Source organism: Halichoerus grypus, chromosome 4 (genome assembly GCF_964656455.1).
Source record: "Halichoerus grypus chromosome 4, mHalGry1.hap1.1, whole genome shotgun sequence".
NCBI lineage: Eukaryota > Metazoa > Chordata > Mammalia > Carnivora > Phocidae > Halichoerus > Halichoerus grypus.
In genome coordinates, this window is record NC_135715.1 from 43,098,948 (window position 1) to 43,123,552 (window position 24,605).

The 24,605-nt window shown below is 34.4% G+C and overlaps 1 long non-coding RNA gene across 1 annotated transcript in view; it reads left to right on the top strand.

The window, feature by feature from the left end:
* The window catches only part of LOC118552043 (uncharacterized), a 66,658-nt gene extending 46,793 nt beyond the window's left edge, over positions 1-19,865 (top strand). The window contains exons 2-3 of the long non-coding RNA XR_013446721.1: positions 17,271-17,490; positions 19,787-19,865. This is a non-coding gene — a long non-coding RNA (uncharacterized LOC118552043). The remainder of the gene's footprint in view (positions 1-17,270; positions 17,491-19,786) is intronic.
* Positions 19,866-24,605: the final 4,740 nt, after the last annotated feature.

Sequence of the window (24,605 nt, forward strand, 5' to 3'; positions counted from 1 at the left end):
CAAAAAGATGTTATCTTTCAAAGCTATTGTCTACCTTCCAAAGTATTTTTTTTTATTTTTTTAAAGATTTTTTTAATTTATTTATTTGAGAGAGAGAGAGAGAGAGAGCATGAGAGGGGAGAGGGCCAGAGGGAGAAGTAGGGTCCCCGCTGAGCCAGGAGCCCGATGTGGGACTCGATCCTGGGACTCCAGGATCATGACCCGAGCCTAAGGCAGTCGCTTAATGAACTGAGCTACCCAGGTGCCCCTCAAAGTATTTTTCAAAAGATTTTATGTATTTATTTATTTATTTATTTATTTAAGAGAGAGAGTGAGCAAGAGAGAGCACAAGCGGGGGGCGGGGGCACAGGGAGAGAGAGAGAAGCAGACTCCCCGCTAGGCAGGTAGCCCAATTCAGGGCTCAGTCCCAAGACCCTGGGATCATGATCTGAGCCAAAGGCAGATGCATAACCAACTGAGCCACCCAGGCACCCCCTAAGTATTTTTTTTAAAATAAGGAGTGCACTCTCTATTTCTATTTGATTTCTTAACACACACACACACACACACACACACACACACACACACACACGTTCTAGAATTAAAAGGAAATAAAATTTTCTGAGAAACAATAAATATGAGGAAAGAGCAGAACTTTTACCCAATTACATCTCTATGGCAACTCATTACATCTATTAAGGTCTAAATTTTCCATAACTCACAAAAAATAGCCCCACTGAGCAGAGAGATAGAGAATCAGAAACTCTGTGCATGCTAACAATGTACGTATTATGTATTATGGAGTTATATAAACATCTTGTTGTCAATTAAGAAAGTGGAGAATTTTCATGAACTTGGCATAAATACAAGTAGAAATTATGGGTTAACTATAAATTTTGGTGAAAACTGATATTTTAAAAGCCTTTAAGTTTAACTTACATTTTTCATCCTGTAATTCAAGTGTGCATGATCCAAAAACACCTTAGTTCTATGATAGCCCTGTTATTTATCACCACAAAAATAGCTGACATTGTCCAGTTAGTCCAAATGTTAGGACAGAAAAAGAGTAATGGATAAAATTAATGGAATTGTTTTCATCCTTAATACTCATCATACCCAGTGGAATCAATTTTCTCATGCCATGTTATGGTCTGTGATATATGAGCAACTCAGAGAAAGCCAGTAAGAGTAAAGATATATTTTCTCTGTTCCCCATTCAACTCAAAAAAAATGAAAAGGTTTTTTTCTATGAAGGCAACATTCCCAATTTCCAAAATCTATCAGATTTTTTTTAAGATCTGATCAATCTATCTTTTCCCACTGTCTATCCTATTTTGAAAAATAATTAAGACACAAAATTAGAAATATGTATCTCACATAGGTAAGAACTAATACTGTCATTGTAATGAATTATTATTAGTCACACAAGGTTGGCCAGCCAGCAATGCTTTCCTTTTCCCTCACACTTTCTTCTACCCACTAAGAAAAACATTAATATATACATCAACGTTTGCAGATACCTTCTCACTAAATGTATCAATAGCAAGCAAACAAAACATTTCTTATGCAAAATGTGGAAGTTGTTTCCTAAAATAACTTTTTAAATTATATTTACAAATATTAGGTCTGCATTATAGGGTTTCTACAACCCACATAGGATTATGTGTAACATGGTATGTATACTACGCACTTAAATTTTTAAGAGTGTCTTGGAGGGCGCCTGGGTGGCTCAGTCAGTTAAGTGTCTGACTCTTGGTTTCAGCTCAGGTCATAATCTCAGGGTCATGAGATTGAGCCCCGAGTTGGGCTCCGCACTCAGCACAGAGTCTGCTTAAGATTCTCTCGCTGTCTCTCTCTCTGTCAAATAAATAAATAAAATCTTAAAAAAATAAAAAAATATTTAAAAAAATAAAAAATAATAAAAAAAAAGATTATCTCTCTCCCTCTGCCCCTCTCACCCCCTGCTTGCACTCTCTCTCTCTCTCTCAAAAAAAAAAAAAAAAAAAGCAGGAACACTGCTTGTAAGCTACTTCTTTTAAATAAGAAAAACGAATAAAAATTTCCAGGCATTATAATTAAGACACCAGCAAGTTGTATATGAAGAAATCAAATCCAAAAATTTCTTTTAGAGGGTGATATTTTGCTATTAGTGACAAATGGATGGACCCAGAAGGTATTATGCTGAGCGAAATAAGTCAGACTGAGAAAGACAAATACAGTATGATTTCACTCTTATGTAGATTCTGAAAAACAAAACAAATGAATAAACAAAAATAAGCAAAGAGCAGAACCAGACCTATAAGCACAGAAAACAAGCTAATGGCTGCCAGAGGGAAGGGGGCAGGTAGAGGTAGGGGTGAAGGGGAGTGGGAGACACAGGATTCCAGTTGTGGAATGAACAAATCATGGGAATAAAAGGCACAGCATAGGGAATACAGTCAGTGATATTGTAGTAACGTTGTATGGTGACAGATTGTAGCTACACTTGGGGTGAGCAAAACCTAACATATAAAGAAGTTGAATCACTATGTCATACATCTGAAAATCACGTACCATTGTGTGTCAACTATACTCAAATAAAAAAAAAAAATTTTAGGGGTGCCTGGGTGGCTCAGTCGTTAAGCGTCTGCCTTCGGCTCAGGTGATGATCCCAGGGTCCTGGGATCGAGCCCCGCATCAGGCTCCCTGCTCAGTGGGAAGCCTGCTTCTCCCTCTCCCACTCCTCCTGCTTGTGTTCCCTCTCTCGCTATCTCTCTCTCTGTCAAATAAATAAAAAAATAAAATCTTTAAAAAAAAAAAAATTTTAAAAGAGAAATGAAAAACAAAAAACAAACCCCCCAAGGGAAAAAAAAAAACAAAACTCCACAAAAATCTCTTTTGGAAAGCCAAAGAAAGAAAACTTTACATTTTAAAATAAAAAGCTATTTTCATGTAGTGGTATTAGGTAAATTTAAATTAGCACAATATGAAAATTACATAAAAACACATTATATAATGGGTGCCTGGGTGGCTCAGTTGCTTAAGCATCCAATTTTTGGTTTCAGCTCAGGTCATGGTCTCATGGTTGTGAGACTGAGCCCCGCATCAGGCTTCGCACTCAGTGTGGAGACTGCTCAAGATTCTCTCTCTCTCTCTCCCTCTCCCTCTGCCCCTTCCCCGACTCATGCACACACACGCTCTCCCAAATAAATAAATAAGTAAATAAATAAGATCTTTTAAAAAACCGCATTATTTAGTATAACTTGACTATTAATGATTCAAATAAATAACAGTTGTATTTAGGAATTCTTACTATATATAGGGTGTTACTTATTAATGGCTTGTTAAAGAATCCTACAAAAACAATATATATTCCATTATTTTCCCTATTAGTATCTCAGAGATATGCTAACTTGGGTGTTCTGGAATGGATATGTGCTGTATCAGGCTAGCACCTGTAAATACTGGCCTAAATGGAACGCTGCCTGGGATGCCTGTGGAATCTGAACCCTCTTTACTGAGGCCTTATTCGTCTGAGCTGACAGTGATGAGAAATCCGCCCAAAGCTGAAGATCCTGACATTCACACTCACTGAGTAACAGAAGGACTAATGGGCCACCAGGGTATAAGGGGATCAAATTTCCACTTTTCTTTGCATTTATGTACTGGGGCGTGTGTGTATATATATAATATATATACCCAATATATATATTATATATATATATTTTTTCAAACTTATATATATTTATATATATATACTTATATAAGCATATATATATGTTTCCAAACTTATGCATATATATATACTTATATAAGTTTTCCAAACTATATATATATGTGTGTGTGTGTGTATATATATATATATATATATATATAGCTATTTTTTCTTTAGTATTGGAGCTTTTTTTTTTAAAGATATTATTTATTTATTTTAGAGAGACAGAGAGAGAGAGAGAGAGCACATGTGAGGAGGGGGAGGGGCAGAGGGAGAGGGAGAAAGAGAATCTCAGGGAGATTTCACGTAGAGCATGGAGCCTGACCCAGGGCTCGATCCCAGGACCCTGAGATCATGAACTGAGCTGAAACCAAGAGTCGGACACTTAACTGACTGAGCCACCCATGCGCCTCTAGCATTGGAGCTTTGATCAATGTATGAGAGAATCATCAATAATGCTATGGAAAAGAAACAAAAAACATAATATACTTCACTGGAAAAGAAAAATACTTGTTAAACATGTAAGGAGATACTCAGAATAAAACCTAGAATATGAAAAATGATATTATTTTACCTATAACATATATAATTTTTTAAAATCTTATAATATTAGCATTTGCAGGGTGGAATAATACATAATAATTAATATTTAAGTGAAACTGCCCATAGAAATGGCATGGCATTGACATTATTTTTCACATTTGCAGTAAAATATTCTAAAAATTATGTGGTCAACTGAAAAAATGAGCCTGATTCTCCACTCCCCCTTCTTCCACAATCTTTGGGATATGTTTTTGCAACATTTCACATTAAGGGGTGGATTCATTTTCCCACCCTGAGCCTAGATTTAAGGAAAACTTGCTTGCTTCTGCTCTCTCTCAGACTCCTACACGTTTCCTGGGGAATCAGCCTAGGACAACTTTCTGAAGGATAAGAGACCGTAAGAAACAAAACCAAGGCAGCCTACTTGTTCAAGCTGAACCTCAGTCATGTGAGAGAGATCAGCCAGTATCAGTCAGTGCTAAAGAACGAACGTTTAAATTCCCCTAAAATCCATATGTTGAAATCCTAACCTCCATTACGATAGTACTGGAAGGTGGGGACTTTGGGAGATAATTAGATTGTGAGGGTGCAGCCCTCAAGAATGGTATTTGTGCCCTTATTAAGGAGACCCTAGGGAGCTCCCTTGCCCCTTCTGCCATGTGAGGTCATAGCCAGAAGATGACTATAAGCCTGCAAGCAAACCTTCACCAGACACTGAATCTGCCAGCACCTTGACCTTGGAGTTCCCAGCCTCCAGAACTGTGAGAAATAAATTTCTCTTGTTTATTAGCCATCTAGTTTACGGTATTTTCATTATAGCAGCCCAAACAGATTAAAACAGTAAGTCATCTTAGCTATTCTACAACTGGCCATAGACATGAAATTGAGTCCAGCTGTGTGAAGCCAAGAATTTTGGAGCAATTAGTTACACCATATTATTTTGGCTATATGTAACTAAAACAGAATCACGTATTTGTTGTAACTCCACCATGTCTCTGAAGACCCTTCAGGCTTATTACATACATTCTTTCCCTAGACATGCAATCAGCATGATACTGAATATGAAAAACTCTTCAAAATTAATCCCTTTATTCAACAAATAAATTATTAAGTAAAAGGAAAACATTGTGAAGGAAAACCTACAACCTTACAGATTTAAGGCACAACTGAATGAAATGCAATATGCGGCTGTGTTTGGATCCTAATTTTATTTATTTATTTTTAAAGATTTTATTTATTTATTTGAGAGAGAGAGAGCACAGCTGAGAGAGAACATGAGCAGGGGGAGGGGCAGAAGGAGAAACAGACTCCCGCTGAACAGGGAGCCCTACACAGGGGGGCTCAATCCAAGGATCACGACCTGAGCAACCTAGGGACCCCCTGGATCCTAATTTTAATAAACAAGCCATAAATGAAAGCATTCATGACTTAAATAGGAAGATTTAAAACTGAAAACTATTAATAATGGTTTAGTATATTAATAGTATAATAATGGGATTGTGATTATGTTTTTAAAAAAGAATCCTAATCTTCGTGAGCCACCTACTGAAATATTTTCAAGGATCTGTTGATATCTCTGGAATTTCCTTCAAAATAATCCAGTGTGATAGAGGTAGAGAAGTGGGCCATACTGAAGACCAATGCTTCTCAAGCTTTAATGCATAAGAATCATTTGGGAATCTGGTTAAAATGCAGACTTGGATTCAGTACTTCTGCGGTGGCACAGTGTGTCTAAGGAGCTCCTAGGGAATGGGAATGCTACTGGTCCCCGGAACACACTTTGAGCAATTAGGTTATAGACAAAATGAATTAATAATTGTGTACCTGAGTAATGGCTACACGAGGATTCATAGAAACATTCTTCCTACTTTCATATATGTTTAAATTTTTATTTAAATTTAAAATTTAAATTTAAATTTAAATTTTTCATAATACAAGAAAAACTGTTTAAAATAATAATTCAATTGAGCAGATAACTATCATATTGCCACTGGAATAGTGAGGTCCTAGGTTGTATTTTTCTCACTGACTTTAGGTATAATAACTATTCCAAGAAATGAACCATTGAGACATAGAAGAGTTCATGAAGGTTTTGTGAAGGAGGCGTTATTTTCACAGTGGTCGTGGTGAGGAGATAAGTAAGAGTCGAATATGCGGGATGAGGGAATAAAAGAATGCTGCATTTCCGGAGACAGAAACTGCTTTTGTAAATGCATAAAAGCAAGAATGAACATGGAATGATTATGTACAAGATGTCTAGCTTGCATGCTAATTGAAAGATATTTACTAATGTCCTAGGTTGCCATGGAATTTAAGAATTCAAGATATATATTTTTGCTTTCATTGTGGGATATAGCGATCAACTGGGAAAGAAAACAAACCAGGACCATAATTTAATTAACCGCAAGATGGCGCCAAAGCCCCTTCTGACCACTCACAGCTTGAAATTTTCTTCCCCCGTGGAAGAAATCTGGAGTAGAATCAGAGCATAAAATAGAAACTCTGTGTTTTAAGCAAGTAGTTAAAATAATTAAAATTTGAACCTAGCTATTACCAAGAATGATTTAATCATGAGGGAACTCATGCATTTTAATCACAGATATTAAATGCATTTATTAGTTCACATTAAGTGATAGAAAAAGTACATATTCATATTTGGTAAGTTTATTTTTCCTTAAACACCTTGGGCAAACTGCAGATAAAGTTTTATTGGCAGCACTAATAATAATACCACTAAAATAAATTCTGCATCTTTATTTATTATATCCATTATTATAAATGGTTTTTTAATACCTTTTCAAAACTGATGAGTCAGATTTAAAAAAAGAAAAAAAATAGTGATTTCCTAAAATTTTCATAAAAGAATGACCTTAATTGTTAATATAAAAGAACATGTGATTTAAGTAACAAAATATATTTTGAAAAAATATAACAAATTTTAATATTAGATTTATTGGATTATGTTTTGACCATAAAAAGATTACTCTAGGCCTATGTTTAGGTGCTTAATTTTTCCATGCTGAATTTTCAATACATTAGAAAACAGGAGATTAGCAATCCTACTAAGCCATTGCTTTTAATGAGCTACATGTGTAACTTGTCCAAAAATTTCAGTACCAACAAATACATGTAAAAATTATTTACTGTGAATTTACTATGTACTATACAATGTGTGACTTGAATGATATTCAGTGAAATAAAAATAAATAAGGCATAACTTGAAAGGATGTATGATGAACAGTGTTAAATGCAGGAGAACATTCCAGCTAAGCCTAAGATTCTTTATTGGAAATTATGGTTGGGAGTTCATTAGTTAATTAGTAGTTGGAAATTTCATTACCAATGACAATAAAATAAGAAGCTGGAATAACATGGGGTTGGGAGTAAATTTAAGGTAAAAACTGAGACAGCTTTTGGATACAATTTTTTCAAGAAGCAGGGTACTAAAGAGAAAGATAAAACTAGGAAATTCAAGAAAAAGAAAAATGTAGAATAAAATATTGGATTTGCAATGCAGGTAAAACGAGAGTATTAAAGTGACATGCTTTCCAAGTTGGGGCTTTATTCACATACTGTGGCTTAATAACAAAAAGAGCAAAAAGAGCTTTTAACATAGGAAATAATATATAGTTGAGTTTTTAGTGTCTTATATATCTATGATTTCATAGAGAAAACATATACCATTTATTCCTCAGGGATGAGTCAACAATATAATTAAAAATGTATATTACTAGAAAGCAAATATTATGTTACTCAAAATGATATGAGAAATTTTATCATGAAACACCAATCAGAACTGAATTTGGAACTTTCAAAAGGAAATACTGTTTATAATTTAATGTTTTATGGAGGAAAAGACAAACTATTGCACAGTAAAGATTTTTAGAGCCATGTGTTTAACAAACATTATACGTGATTAGTAATCACAATAAAAACTGCAAGGCAATTGGATGTTTGAATTAATAATGATAATTTTTAAGTAACTTACATATTTTATTTACTTAATAAATAAGCAATTTACTAAATTGTTTAGCAAACATGTTTCATTAAAAAAATATCAGGGTAATCAACTTGTGCCTCCAGTCCTAAATCTAAATAGAGGAGACTAATTAGTAAGTTTATTTCTCACAGAAATTCATGCATCTTACTTCTTCTGTGAGCAGTAGGCCTCTGGATAGCAAAGACATTTCACCATTAAATGTGATAAAATAAATTAAAACATGATAAAACAGATGAATATAAAAAATGAAATTATTGTTGTACATAAACGCTTATTGAATTAATTGCACTCTTAAAACAGCGTTTAAGGTTTTTTTAACCTACTGGGATAGAATGTTTATGTTTTTATTTCTCCAAAGTCTTTTGATTTTTTCTTATCCATTGCTCAAAAACAAATCATAATGTCTTTGATGTCAAGATAATATTGTTTAAATATGCCCAAGTTCTACCTTGGTCGACATAAAGCACTCTGACTACTTAGGGGAGATTTGGTGGCAAATGATCCCTTAAATAGAATGAGATGCTTAGCATTTATTATTTTATGATTGGTTAGAAAAGAATGTAGGAGTCCTTTATAGTGAGAATACTTCATAAAGAACTTGTACATAATGAGAAGTGCATTGTATGGAGGGAGCAAAATCAGTACAGAACATTTGAGTTGCAGGAATTTCATTTTACTTATTTTGTTAAAACAAGGTATCATGGCAGACATGGTATTTGGCGAAACTAAATATTCAGTGGTATTTGCCCCCAAATTACAAAACTCATTTATATTTGGTTTAACAATTGGTGAGATGCATTGCTGTGAGCACATTGCCCTGTAACCACCACATTTTTGTAATACATCATTTTTGATGATCAAGAGTTGAATTTTGTTCTTAAGCTGGTACTCGGACATGTGGTATCCTTTGTTACCATTCAACAGACATTATTGCTTGGAGGAGGGGTTGGGTGGGGATTTCCATACTCAATAAGTTACCTATTTTTTAAAGCACTGTTCAGAAGACATTGTCTTGTAACATTTGTTTATGCTTTCCCCCTTAAAGCTAGGGACTTAATTTTGTTTCTTGAGCCTTTCATTATGGTTATACGATAGTTACACAATTATTTTTCTTTATGTCTATTAAGTTCCATATGGGTCAAATTAATTTATACTGTTAGACTTTCATCCTTGCAATTCCTGATAATATTTTAAATCTTATTTGAAAAAAACATAGGTCATAAGTAAAAGAAAAGGATCTCCTTTAGTATCTAGAAAGTAAACTAGTTCAAAAGTATAAGCCACGGCAAAAATCTTCTCCTATTGTGCTGGTGAGTTGGAGACAATAAAACGACATATAAAATTCAATCCATGAGAGCCTGACAGATACGGAGTTTAATCTACTCAATTAATTACATGTGTGTGTCTCTGTGTGGGGCGGGGGGGGGGGCAGTTTAAGGGAACAGACCAGAGTAATCACTTGCTATTCAGAACACTAGTTTACAATCCTTTTAGAAATATAAAGATCTATGTAAAAGGGGAAAAAGTCCAATTTTCATCTAATTTTGCTTTCTACCCTGTAATTTTAAACCTGTAATATAGACAGGGAAGCAGAAAGATGAAAATATCCAAAGCTGTTCACATCCATCCTCTTCAGCACTACTGACATCATTTAATTACACGTTTTTTCCTATCAGCTACTGCATCTTCTGTTTTTAGTTTTAGAAAGAAAAATTTATTTGCATTGATTAACAGTTCACTTAAACTATGTAATGCTTTTATTAAAACTTTCAATTTCCTTTTAAAAATGTACATAAAGGTAATTTAATGTGTATTTAATTTTTCAGAGTTAAAAGGAAAATGCATTGCTAGATGCCATGCAGATCAAAATCCTGAGGTTTACTTGAATCATTTAAAATAAATCCATAGGGGCACCTGGGTGGCTCAGTCTGCCTTCAGCTCAGGCCATGATCCTGGAGTTCTGGGATTCGAGCCCCATGTGGGGATCCTTGCTCAGCTGGGAGCTTACTTCTCCCTTCCCCTCTGTATCTCCCCCCTGGCTCGTGCTCTCTCTCTCTCTCTCTGTCTCACTCACTTACTCTCTCTCTCAAATAAATAAAATCTTTCTAAAAATAAAATAAAATAAATCATAGATTTCATCTTAGAAATAATATACCCATTAATATCACTTAAATATTAAAAAGTAATGAAGAAATAAAGTTCAAAGTAATCATTCTAATTAATTGTCCATGATTATCTTTCTGATAAATATTTTACAATGGTTACCTTTCTTAAAATGAGATATGAATTAGAGATGTGCAGCTCTCCTCAAAATGCACTCACATCTTTAAATAAACTAGACAGATTTCCTTATGCTATGAGAATTGTTTGAACTTTAAATGTTTAGAAATGAAGTCTTGAAAGAAGCATGATCCTTATAGTATGATGCTCCTCAGGAAAAAAACAAATGAAATGACTTTCTTATCACTGCCATTAGACTTTTACAAAATGATGAATGAACGAACAAATGCTTACCTCTTATGCTAGAAAATACTCTTAGTAATGACAATCAAAACTTTCACTTAACACTAGGTTTTATGCCTTTTATGCCCACATCATTATCATTCTCCTACTAATGTTTCTCCCTGGTTTTTACCCAGAGAAAACCCATTTTTTTTTAATCAATTCTTTTTGTTTAAACTATAAACCCACAAAACTAATCACCAATATTTTAAACCAATAATATTAGTTATGGGGTGAATTTCTATTGCTACTTGCTTTGTTCTTGCATAGGAAACGTGAAGAGGTTTTTTGTTTTGTTTTGTTTTGTTTTTGTACTAATGGCTAAATATATATGCTCCATAAATCAACACACTGGGATTATACTTAATGAATCAGGCTTTTAATGAATCTGTCTTTCTAGACTGTCAGAGTTCAATGACTATTAATTCAGTCACTATTTATTGAGTATATACTATACCCCAAGCATTCATAGAAGTGCTGAGAATATAATAATAAATTAATGAAAAATATTGAAAAAACAAAACCAAAATCAGAAACAAAATGTGCCATGTGGATATGCATTTTGATATTTTGTCTTTAAATAAAGAATAACAAGGAGAAAATTATCACGTATCATATTATCATAAATTATCACATTATCATATGCTCCACTATTTTCTGTTTGGATTCTGCCACTGCCTATGGAGAAGGCACTCACCGAACTCACCGAATAACCAATGATCAAGATCTAGATGTTAAAAAAAAAAAAAAAAAAAAAAAGCTGTGAAAGCCTACAGGAAAGTATGACACTACAGCTTGTTCAGAGAAACATGATAATCAGTGATCTCTTCTGTAAGATAACACTGGTGCTCCTGTATTACTCATAATAGGCTCTTCTCCATATATTAGATTATTCTACACTTTGAGAATCGAATTCATAATGAATCACTAATTTAAAGACAACATCCTTCTGCAAATAGTTATTATAAGCTCTCAAGGCTACAGTTACATAGAAACAAAGTGTTAAATTACAAAAGGCAAATGCCGAATTCCCAATTATGCATGTAGTTACCTGAAACACTGGACTTAGGAACTCATTTGTACCTTTGTCTCCTTAATATTTCCTGATACAGAATAAGTATACTTTTCATTTTTCAAAATTAATTCTATCTTGATTGCCTAATCAATATATATCAATATATTCAAACCTTAATATTTCCTCAAGATTCAGTATCCAAAAATCACTGATTAGTCTGTCTGCAGCAATCAAGGTTGGAGTTATTTCTCTGGAGTACCACAAAAGACAATCCAAGATGTAAAGTTGCAGGGCCCTAAACTGGCAAATTCTCTAGGCAAATACCTGGAAATCAAACAGTAATCTTTATGTATTTTTATTATAGGGGGATTATCAGAGACTTTAGAAAGGTTCACATGACTATATTTCCATCTTCATCAGGACTAGGTGTCCCATCTTAATCTTTTCCTATTAGAATGAAAATTGTGTCTTTTTTAAAATAAATTTGACAGCCAGGTACAAGAATTGGGGGGATATTATTTTTCTATTACCTGTTAACATCACCATTCTTACACTTACCTTTGTTACCCTTAATAATCAAAAGTTAATCATTGGTTTTAATGTTTACACTAATTACTGATTTTTTTAATAATAAAGTAAACAAGAAATAGCATATCTCTAAATTTAGTTACCAAGGGTGGATCTTTCCACATTGCAATCCACATCAATACGAATTAATCATAACACTTTAAAATATAGATTGTCTCTTTTTAGATATTTTTTGGGTAATAACTTCACAAAGCCCATTTCCTCAAATGCGTTAAGTATACTGTCTTCTTGAGTATCTTGAAATGGTAATTGTTCAGTGACCTATATAAGTATGTTGGTCTTTAATATCTTTGCAATAAGATTTTGGAAATGAATGAATAATAAGTAGAAAATGTGAGGTGATTATTCTTCTATGCCACGGTACTTAAGGTTTATTGTAATACTGTGTTTTATCCTGGTCTCACATTTATAGTGATACAAGGTAAACCTCAAAAGAACTTGTAGAAAAACAAGAGAGATCTTTAGAATGTAGAAAGTATATTAAGGTAATATATTGCTTGAATTGGGATGATGGGGTGGGAAAAATAGTAATCTATGTTATTTCTATATTTATTTACCAGATTAACTGTGTTATTAATAGGAAGTGAAGGAGTGCTCAGTGATACAACCTTTCTCCTTTTCCTTCATCCCATAATCACAACCCGTAATTGTTGCCAGATGTACAAGGAGATTAGGAGAGTTCATTTGTTCCTAGTACTCTTTTTCTTCCTTTTCAATTTATTTCTTTTGTTTTGTTTCATAGTAATACTTCACAGAGCCATTTTTCTATGTTAATAAATTTCTACCTTATCTCTAAAATCATAATAAAATACTACATTCATGTACAACTTAGATAGCCATGAAGGTTATATACTAAGTGCATTAATCGACACAGAAATAAGTTCTTCAAATTTCTTCATTCCTGAGAATGCGATCAACTGCAAACTATAAGAATGAAGTAGAAAGAAAACCATTAATATTTCTATTGAATTGGCTAAGTGTTTAGATTGCTTAAGTGTTTGAAAAAGACATACATTCCTTTAGTTAAGTTCCTGAGAAAATATTATATGCAGTTCTCTCAAAAATAGAGAGAGAGAGAAAACATGGAGAGAGAAAAAGAGGGTGAGGTAGGGAGAAGAGAAGACAATCAATTAGTTAATGCCTCACTTCAAAGGATTATAATTTCACTGTGGACATAATTAGAAACCAAAAAAACAATCACATTACATTGTGGACCCTCTGTTTTCCTAAGAGGATAATAATCAAGGGAGCAATCAGAGCATGGTGAAAATGCGGAAAAGATGTTGGCGAAAGACCACAGAAATAATGCATCAAACATGTCACGGACGAAGAAAGCAAACCAGGACGACATTTTAGGCAGGGCAAGGAGATCGAGCAAGCACACCTAAAATGGTATCAGGGAAGGTTCGACTAGATTGTATTGGGTAAGTCATGCTGTGAGATAATGCTATTACCTAAGTGGGGAGATGGTTAGTGGAGTAGAACTTGCTATTTATGAAAGAATTTTAATTGAATTAAACAGAATATGTGAATCCATACAAACACCTTGAAAATGGAGTGAAATGGTGAATAATGGAGTGGGGAAATTATTCAGTTTTGGAATGTGGCAAAGAGATCACAAGGGGATAAAATAAATATGTATATGACTGAAATTAAATGTTTAGTTTGACCCATTTGAATTAGCGTTGAAAAATGTGCAATATCTAAAACTAAATGACCAAATAGGATGGTGGCTTCACCAGTTGGTGACTAGTTTTTATAAGGTTAAGTATCATTCTAAGTTGATTGATTCATATTAGGGAATTTAATAAGTCTATTTGAATTCTGACTATGAAATTCTATAGGCTTATCCTACAGTAATTCCCACCCTCCGCCCCCCCCCCCCCCCCCCCCCCGCTGCCCGGGGTGGGTGTTTAATGGTCTTAGTGTACTTTAGATTGGGTGGCTTTCTCTGAAAACAACTACTCTTTTTGCAGAAAAAAAAAAAATATATGTATATGTATGAGAATATGCAGACTAATTCACTTAGAAATGTTATTTTAGAACATTTCTAAATATCAAATATATGGGATATGTGTAAAAAATATAATGCTTTCAACTAAATAATTTCCCAAATATATGTATAAATGAGATAAACAAAATATAACATATATAAATGATAACTGATATATAATTATATATATAAATAACGCATATAATGCATTTTATATTGTTAAATGAAGTTATTACATATAAACTGTATTATACATATGCACTTAAATACTTACTAGAGTTTTTAAATCACCTTAAGGGGGCTCTCGCCACTTTTATGATTATTAATATTCAGTAATATAAAAACATACGAATACTTTAATTTTAAGATATTTTGCATATAGTCCTCTACATAAAGACATGCTTTAAAAGCATTTATGGGATCTACATATGTATAATCCTTAAAAAGATTTATAAAGAAATTATTTCCAAATTTACTTCTGTGGTACAATCATATTTATGTTACAGATGTTCATTTTGTAAAGTTAACTTTAGATTCACATATTATCCTGAGCAGACTGTACTTATTTAGTAATAATGAAAACAGATAAGACATTTGGGTAAGGTTTTCATCCATCAGTTTTCCCACTGCTTCAATTGCAGAGAGTATTATTTCTAAATAATACAAAGTGATGCAAAAATATATGAAAATATGCTACTAGACTTGGATTTTAAGGAGAGTTTGAATAAAGCATTAATTATCCTGATTTGTTGATGCCTGCCATTTATAACACTATTTACAAGCACAATAAGCATATTTAAACTAATGTTGATTTTTCCCATCTGCATCTGAGCAGTGTTTGGTCCTCCCAAATGCTAATTATTGCGAGACATAAAGATGTTTATGGTTATAATAAAGCCATTAGTATAATTCACAAGGTTTTCTATAGTAGATTGTCTACAAATAATATTGACTCTATTAATTTCCAGGGCCATTGAATACAAGTGATTATGGAGGAATTGCCCTGTCATGGCCATGAATAAATCATGCTTTATGCTCCACTGGACAACACCTCTTAAAATTATATTGGAATCTATAAATATGATCTGAACAAAGGATGGAAGCATTTATGGTAGGGTAATGAGAGTGTGATAGTAAAGAAAAAATAACTGAACTGGAAGTTAAGAGATCTGTGGCCTAACTCTGAATTTTGCCTAGCTGTATGTTTGTGGAGATACACCAACTACTTTTCCTCTTTTGTAATGCTAAGGGATATATTAGATTTTCTAATGGCTTTTCCAGTTTAATTTGTGGTTTTAAAATTATATATTGTATGAAAATATAAGATTATTGATTAGCTCAATTAATTGTACATTAATTTGCTGAAGGCCTACTCATTTTAAACCGTGAAAGTTAATTTTGTGGAAAAAAATAATCTAGTAGTTTATTCAGGAATTACACTGGGGTTCTTAATATTTATCTTTGAGTTTTCAGTTTTACTTACATGATATTATATGCCCTGGTTTGGTTGGTTTCTGACCAAGCTAGTTATTAATATGCTTGATCTTGTGACTATTTAACTCCTGCATGAAAGCAGACTTGCTGAAAGGTTAAATAAAATTTGGTTACATGAAACCAGTACGTGGAATGTGGTCATCATGAATATTTATGACAGTGTGATTGGGATATATAGTCCTTGCAGAAAGATTTTATTTTAAAATATTATGTACAGAAAGAGTAGAGATAATGCACAAAAGACTAAAAATTTCTTACATTTTTTTGGAATATGATAATAGGGATTTTTTTGTTGTTGCTTAAAATTGCATTGAAAGATTAAAATAAATGCCATTCTTCTTTAAATTTAATTTTGATCTTCTATTTTGTAAACACATATATAAAAATTGATATTGCTACTTGTCTATCTATCATGTATCTATTATAAACATATATACATACCTGTGAATGTATAAGCTATTTATACAAGTATCATTTTAGTTTGAGGTTTTCTTTTTTTTTAATTCAAGACCCTGAGATCAAGACTTGAGCTGAGATCAAGAGTCCAACACTCAATCGACTGAGCTACCCAGGCGTCCCAGTTTGAATTTTTCTTAATTAATGATTCTTAGGTCTTTACTTTCCCTGCACAATAATTACTTCCCCATATATATGTAATACTTGTGAGAATTTCTCACATAAAGCTTTAAAATATATACTAAAACCCATATCCTATTAGGCAGTATATAATTATTGAGTTAAAAAAATCTTTTTTTTTTTTTTTTTTTTTTTAAAGATTTTATTTATTTATTTGAGACAGAGAGAATGAGAGAGAGAGAGAGCACATGAGATGGGGGAGGGTCAGAGGGAGAAGCAGACTCCCTGCCGAGCAGGGAGCCTGATGCGGGACTCGATCCAGGGACTCCAGGATCATGACCTGAGCCGAAGGCAGTCGCTCAACCAACTGAGCCACCCAGGCGCCCCGAGTTAAAAAATTCTTAAAGCTCCTGAGTCTAAATTTTAATCTGACTATTACCACTTCTTAACTATATGACCAAAGACACGTCTCTGAACTGCCAAATTTCAAGCATCTCAACAACAGCATATAGATTATAAGAATATAAAATGCATACAGTTTTTGTGAGGACAACAAATTCATAGTAAGTACTTAATGTTATCTTGGGTCATGAACATGCTGAGAGACCGAATATACAAATAGGCAGTGGCCAAAACATATATAGGCAATGGGCCAGAACTCTGACCCATGACCTGCAGCAACCTGCCCAGGAGACCAACCCCGTTATCTACAATAACCAGTCCAGAAGCCGGCCTGCTGTAAATCAGAACAGCAGAAAGCCCAATTGCTAGCCCTGTAACAATCTAGTAAGCTAAGCAATAACTTCTATAACAATTGGCCTAAAATGGCCAGGACTTGATTAATAACCGACAGCTTTCTTGATTTTTCTTCCCCTTTCCAACTTAGACTCAACCAGAGAAAACCAAATATGCACCCCTCACCGATCACATAGGATACCTTGCTTCTAGTGAGCCTGCCTCCAGCTTCACCATGCCAACGGCCTCTAATCAGGACACACCTGAAGTCTTCCCTTTGTTCCACTATAAAGACTTCCCATTTCCCTGCCTGCCTTTGAGTTTCTGCCGAAATCCAAGGGACACGGCGGATCCCCTTGCTATAGCAAGCTGTAAGTAAATCTCCTATTCTCTTCTCATTTAATCATTGTTCTTGCTTTGTATAAGAGACAATATTAAAAATCTTAACATCATTGTGCATTACACAGTATATAACAATATATACATTGAATATACTGTTAGACAGCATTATCATATGCACATAATCTCATAATTTTGCACCCACTTGCTTCTACAATAACAAATAGCTTATATAATTAACTGGATCAAAGAGTGGAGGGACTCATCTAATATATGAAAACACAGTACTCCAATTAATCACCCAGATTGTACTCCAGTTTTTACCTAGGTTATACTCAGCAGCTCTGGTTAGTGCTCTTGCCAGCATAATACAATTAACACGTGACCTTCAATGCTATCATACAGTTTACCCAAGATGAGAGGGATACAGATACCAAACAACAATAATAAAAGCAATTTAAAAATTATATACTAGAGCATATGGGCTATGTTCTACAGATAAGAAAGTACTTCAGAAAGTACTTGAGGGAGTAGATTATCCTTGGGAAAGGAGCCAACACACTTAACCTAGAGCACTCAGGGTAGGTTTCATGTAGAAGATGGTGCTTCAGCAACTACTGGAAGACGTGACAGGGCTAAGCAGGTATCTGGTGGAAAAGTGCTTCAGAAAGAGGAGGCAGTGACTGCAGAGGAGATGGGGGCTGGCCGAAAGTGGGCAAAAGAGAATAATGGGGCCCAGTGTGGCTGGGCTGGGGTGAGTAGAGTAGACCCGGACATCAGAAGAGGAAGAATAAGGTGGCGAAGGTAGAACGTGCAGGGTTTGTGGGGCACTGTAATCTGCAGCTTTCATTCTGAAGGACATGGGAAGCCACTGCAAGATTTTGAACAGAGGAGTAATACAATGAGATTTACATTTTAAAATGATCATTGGGATATAAAAAGAACATGTGAAAATAGATGTTTGGGGTCAAATTTAGAAACAAAGATTCAAGACAGAAATCCACTGTACTAATCCCGGCTGGAGAGGGAGGTGGCTAGGACCAGGGTGCTAGCGTTGAAGGTGATAAAAGCAGTTAGATTCTCATAAAAGCTTGAAGACAGCCAGCAGTATTTGCTAACAGATGAGATGTGTGTGAGAGAGAAAATAAGGAATCAAAGATAAGACCAAGAATTTTTGCCTGACAAACTGGAAGGAACTTCAGATAAAGAAAAAAAAAAAATGCTACTACCTGAATGTTTGAGGAGAGAAAAAGATCAGGAATTCTTGTTCTTATACTCTCAGTGATTTTTGTTTCTGGACAATCTCCCTCTTTTATCCCTGACTTTTATTATCAGTATGCTGTTTAAGTAACTTTAAGATGTCTGTAAACATAAAACAAGTGTTGCTTTGGAAAAACTTGTAAGCTTTGGCTAAATATAATTTGAATTTCTACTATGACTCCAAATTCTTCATCTTATATTAAAAAAAAAAAAAATTGAAACCAAAACAAGACTAGGTTCTTTTGTCCTTGGTACACCAGCCTATATAATTCTATACAATCCTCCCTTCAGCATGGGAAGTGGGTGTGATTTGGAGGGGGCTAAATTTCTCCTCCAATTTCTCTCTCTGAATTCTGCTGGGGTGCAGTGCTCACGCTAGCCTCAGAATCAAGAGAGTGAGGGAACTTCTATCAGGTACGAGAAGACTAATAAGAGGGAGCCACAGAATTAACTACTATGGCTACTAACCAGTAGAAAGGCTCTATTAAGCATCCCTGAAAGGTCAGCATAAAAACTCTCTCATATAATGTACTATGAAAATGTGTTTTCAGAAAGAAGTGGAGTTTTCAACTTAAACTTCATATCTGAGATTTCAACTCAGCCTCCTAAACCTGCTTCTCCTTCAGTTTTTCCTACCCACTCAGTTTGGTTCAAGTCATCATCTTAAGAGTCATTGGGATCCCTCCCTAATTTTCACACCGCATATAGAATCATTAACTAATGTTAATACCAGCAATAAATAGTAATGATATTAATTACTTACTGAGTTCTATGTGTCAGGCAGTGTGTTAATAGCTTTAAATTCACAATCTCATTTAATTATCTCAACAACGCTATGAGGTAATTACCATTAGTACTGTGAAGACACTAAAGCTTCTTGCATAATTAATTTGCCCAAGAAGATGGAATTTAGAAAACAGAAAATGTCAGAATATCTGACTTTGCTACATGATAAGGTCTTCCTACACTGTGTCAATCCTCTCACCTACATTTTTTTTTTTTTTTTAACGTTGTCTACTTGTCTCTGTCCCCACTGCCACAACCGTAATTCATATCTTTCTTTCTTAGGCTAATGCAGTGGTCTTATCAGCTGTCTCCCTCCACTGTTCTTGCTCTGTCATCCATTTTCCACACAGCAGCGGTAGGTATCTTTCAAAATGGAAAATAAAATCATGTTTATCCTCCTGCATTAAAGTCACGTGTTCTCTCATGTTACCCTTAGTCCTGACGTAAAGGTATAAACCCCTTTGGGACAGCCCATGTTCGGTCCTTACCTTACACCTGTACACTAGCTGTGCCCGTCTTGTAGCTCAGATTCTTAGCATCCTCAGAGGTAATGAAGGATCTAGCTCATCTGAAAAAAAAAGTACGAGATTAAAATTTAGGAAAGGTCTTTTAATAATTTAAAATTGAAGTATCTGCCAAGTAGAGTGCTTTCAACAATCTCTTTGTTTTCTACCAGTAGTTAAATATGTGAGGAAAGCAAAATTGTCATGAGAACACTGTTTTGTAAAAATAGAATCAGTGAATGAGATTTCTGCTGCATTATATCAAGGGTAATTTCAGGAGACCATATTAACCTGTTGAGCAAATATATACTCACCACCAGGTCAGCAAATTGTCCTTCCCTGTAGAAAACCAGACACCTTTGAAGGATTTTCACTCTTTTACACTTCCATTTCTTACCTCCACACTGGCTATCATAATTATGTTAACACTCTAAAATTTAGGTGGAAAAATACAATGCACCGGAGTTTATTTTTATAATTTATAATAATTTAATGGGTCTCAATCTCTAATTTGATCCTCAAGTCACCAAGATTTGAATGTGATTTTCACTGAAATTCCTTAAATACCTATTTACAGATTATTATTTGGGGTAGCTCACCTGAATCTATTTTGATTTCTTTCTTGCATTTAATTATTAAATAAATACACACATACCAAACAAAACCTCCTGTCTTTGTAGGGTTTGCATTCTATTGGAGGAAGACAAATATTAAACAATAAACAATAATTAAAAGAAGTAAATTTTGACAGTGTTAAGAACATGAAAATGGGAAAAGAATTTTTTTAAATAGAATAAAGTAAGGAGGAGTAAGAATATTTGACAATTTTGCCATTCTAAACAGAGTGGTGAGAGTAAGCCTAATTGACAATATGACATTTGGAGGTGGTAAAAAATTTAGATATGTGGAAATCTGGGTGAATAGCATTTTAGGCTGAGGAACCAGGCATTGCAAAATCTCTCTGGCAAGAGTAGCTCATGTAGGGAGGGCGAAGGGGGTGAAAGAGAGGATAGGAGAATTAATGACAAGGATAGGAAAGTCTTGTAAGCCATTGTAAGGACTTAGACTTTTGTTCTGAATGAAATGGGGAGCCACGGCAGAATTCATCATGGAGAAATGACTTGATCTGGCTTACATTTCTTCAGTATCACTCTGGCTACTATGTTGAATATAACCTATGGGGGTGACTGTGGAAGGAGGAGATCATTGAGAAAGCCATTGCTATAATGCAGAAAAGACATAATATTGACTTGATCTGAAAGGGTTGTAGAGGTGATGAGAAGGAGATAGACTCTATATATTTTAAGACAGACCCAATAATAATTAATGACAGACTGGATAAAGAGCAAGAGCTAAAGATGGTTATTGAAGATTACTTTAATATTTTTTCTTGTACAATGGAAGAATGGGTTGTCATCAATTGAGATAGGAAAATATTAGATGAACCGATTCTTGGTGGGGGGAGTGTTGGGAGTTCAGTTACGGGCATGCTAAGGTAGAGCTATCGATCAGACCTTCAAGTATGGATGTGCAACAAACAGTTGAATATGTGACTCAGGAGGTCAGGGAGACATTTTTTTTTTTCTTTCCTTTGCATACTGGAGATATTAACAGGCATGAGAGTGGAAGAAATCACTAAGGAACTGAACGGAAGTAGAAGAGAATAGGCCCAAGAACTAAACCTTGAAATACTCCCAAATTAAGAGGTTATGGGGAAAACAAAAGAGAGAAAAGGGAACTGGGAGACAGGTGCCAAGAAAGACAGATAAAAACCGAATTGACCCATTAACATGGAAACGTAGGCATTATTGCTAACTTTGACAAGTGGAGTAATTTTTATGAAGTGGCTTCTCTTTAGATAGAATTAATTTTAGCATTTTCCTTTTCCTTTTTCTATATATTTATTTATTTTTATTTTAAAGAGAGAGAGAGAATGCAAGGTGGGAGAGGGGCAGAGGAAGAGGATCCCAAGCAGATGTCCTGCTGAGTGCAGAGCCTGCCACCACTGGATCCCAGGACCCCGAAATCATGACCTGAGCTGAAACCAAGAGTCCATGCTTAACTGACTGAGCCACCGAGGCACCCCTTCATTTTCCTTTTTCCATCTAACCACATATTTAATAATAGTTTTATCACTAGGCATCAAGAGTATGATAAATTTGGATGGAGTTTCTATACTATAGCATATTTCAATTGGGCAATTGGTCACCAAGAATATACACTTCAAAGCCTCGCTTTCGGGGGTATAGCTCAATGGTAGAGCATTTGACTGCAAAGCCTCGCTTTCACCATATTAGACTCTGTAGCTAAAGGTATTTATGACTCAGATGTAAGTAGAAGAGTTTTGTGTAATGTTTATCTTTTTGCTTCTCTGCTATCTCTGCCCTGGTGGTTGAAATACGGATATGATGGCGAAAGTTACCCCTCATGGACCATGACTCAAGATCATTCACAGAGAGAATAAGAAGGAAGGAGGAATAAGAGGGATTACCCAACACCATTAACATCAAAAATGGCCCTGTCACCTACTCATATTTTTGCATGAGGAAGATAAATTCCATGTCATTTAAATCATTGTTTTTATCCTAATTATCGTTTTCTTCACTCAAAACTTAAGGAATATAGGGATCAAGCCAAAAACCCTCTCCTTTATACTACATGGAAGCAAAGGAAAGGGAAAAAAACAAATAAATTATAGAAAGAAAATTCATATTATCAGTGAAGCAGAGCGTTGTCTTACTATAGTCAGAGCAGTGGCTGGAAGAAGTAGAACAAAACAAAATGGAAAAGAAGCTGAAAAAAAAAAAGAAAAGAAGCTGAGACTTTGGATTAGAACACAAACATTTTATTTCAAGTGAATTTCAAATGTCCCCTTGAAAGCAATGCTTAGTGAGGATGCTATAAATATGGGTATTATGCCTTCCTATCCCCGAATATACTCCCAGATTGAATTAATTAGCCTAGTGCTTCTCAAAACATGTTCTCAAGATAATCTTCAAAAAGAGAGTCTAAGAAGTCTTGCATCTTTTTATTCCCTTTTGAGGACAATGTTTACATTAAGAGAGCTAACTTAATCATACATTAAGAACACTGAAGATACTCCTTGATTTTTTTCAACCAAAATTTTTCAAGGACTGCCTCCCACAGCCCTTTCACATTGTTAATGACACCAAACAATTTGGCAAACTATAGCTTTAGATAAAGTTATCTTAATAAGAAAACTTCATGTTATAAAAGAAATTTGAGTATTGGTTTTATTGATGCAGTAGCCAAAACATCTTTGCAAAAATTGCAGTGGTAAATAAGAGTTCATGTTTTCAATTCAGTTTAAGTCTTGCTTTCTAATCACCTCCTGGGTTTCTATCTTCTATCTTTCCTCTTTGTTAAAATAATAATAATAATGATAATCAAAACATGTGCTTCCCTGCCTGGAAGATTCCTGACAACCTATGTAAAAAGGTAATTCACTCCTAAGCAGCAAATCCATTTAAAACATTCCAAAAAAAAATCACCAACCAAGCATTAAAATTACATTTCAACCATGATCAAACAAATGTAGCATAATCAATTAGGTGTTAAAGCATCTAAACACAATTACCCAAACTCATAATTGAATCCAGAAAGTAGTCTCTAAACTTAAAGAACAGAAGGTAACACTTTCATTTTTTTTTTAAAGATTTTATTTATTTATTTAACAGAGAGAGACACAGCAAGAGAGGGAACACAAGCAGGGGGAGTGGGAGACGGAGAAGCAGGCTTCCTGCGGAGCAGGGAGCCCCATGCGGGGCTCGATCCCAGGACCCTGGGATTGTGACCTGAGCCGAAGGCAGACCCTTAACAACTGAGCCACCCAGGCGCCCCAACACTTTCATGTTTAAACATACATCCACAGAGCACTCACAAATACAGGCAAAATTAGAGAATTCTAAAGACAGATATTTACTCTTAAAATCTTTACATCTGTCATTTAACTACATGTTAACTAAACTTATAGTTATGCAACTTTAGATAATGATTTTAAAAGCTACAAATATGTCCTGGGTACATAAAATGTCACAGAATTTTTCTCAAATCTCTATTTGTACTTTAAAAATATGTTGAATAAAACATTTACGTTAGCAATTAGTCACAAAAGTTCATTACGCTAATTTTTATTATTTTATCCATGAATCATACTGATTTCTAATAGGAAACAAGTCATTTGGCTATCAATACAAAAGCTTGAGTAAACTGCTTATATAGTACAATTAAATTTAAACTTCCAAAATATTTATTTATTGAGACTTAGCTATTAGTGAAGAACTTTTTCCAGGTACTAGGAATAAATGAATGAATAAAATAAAATTGTTTCTGCCATGTTAGCTGTCCCTTTAAATAATGAATTCCTACTCTAACTCAAAACAGATCGCTCACAGTTTATTGTATTAAATGAGTTAATAATGCCTGAAATAAACACCATTCAAGGTTATAATCATCATTATCTCTTATCATAATTATTTCTTTATTGTCTGTCTTCCCTTTCATTATGAAAGCAAGTATCAGTGTCTATCACAGTTCATGACATTTAATAAGCATTTAAGAATATTGAAGGAGTAAAT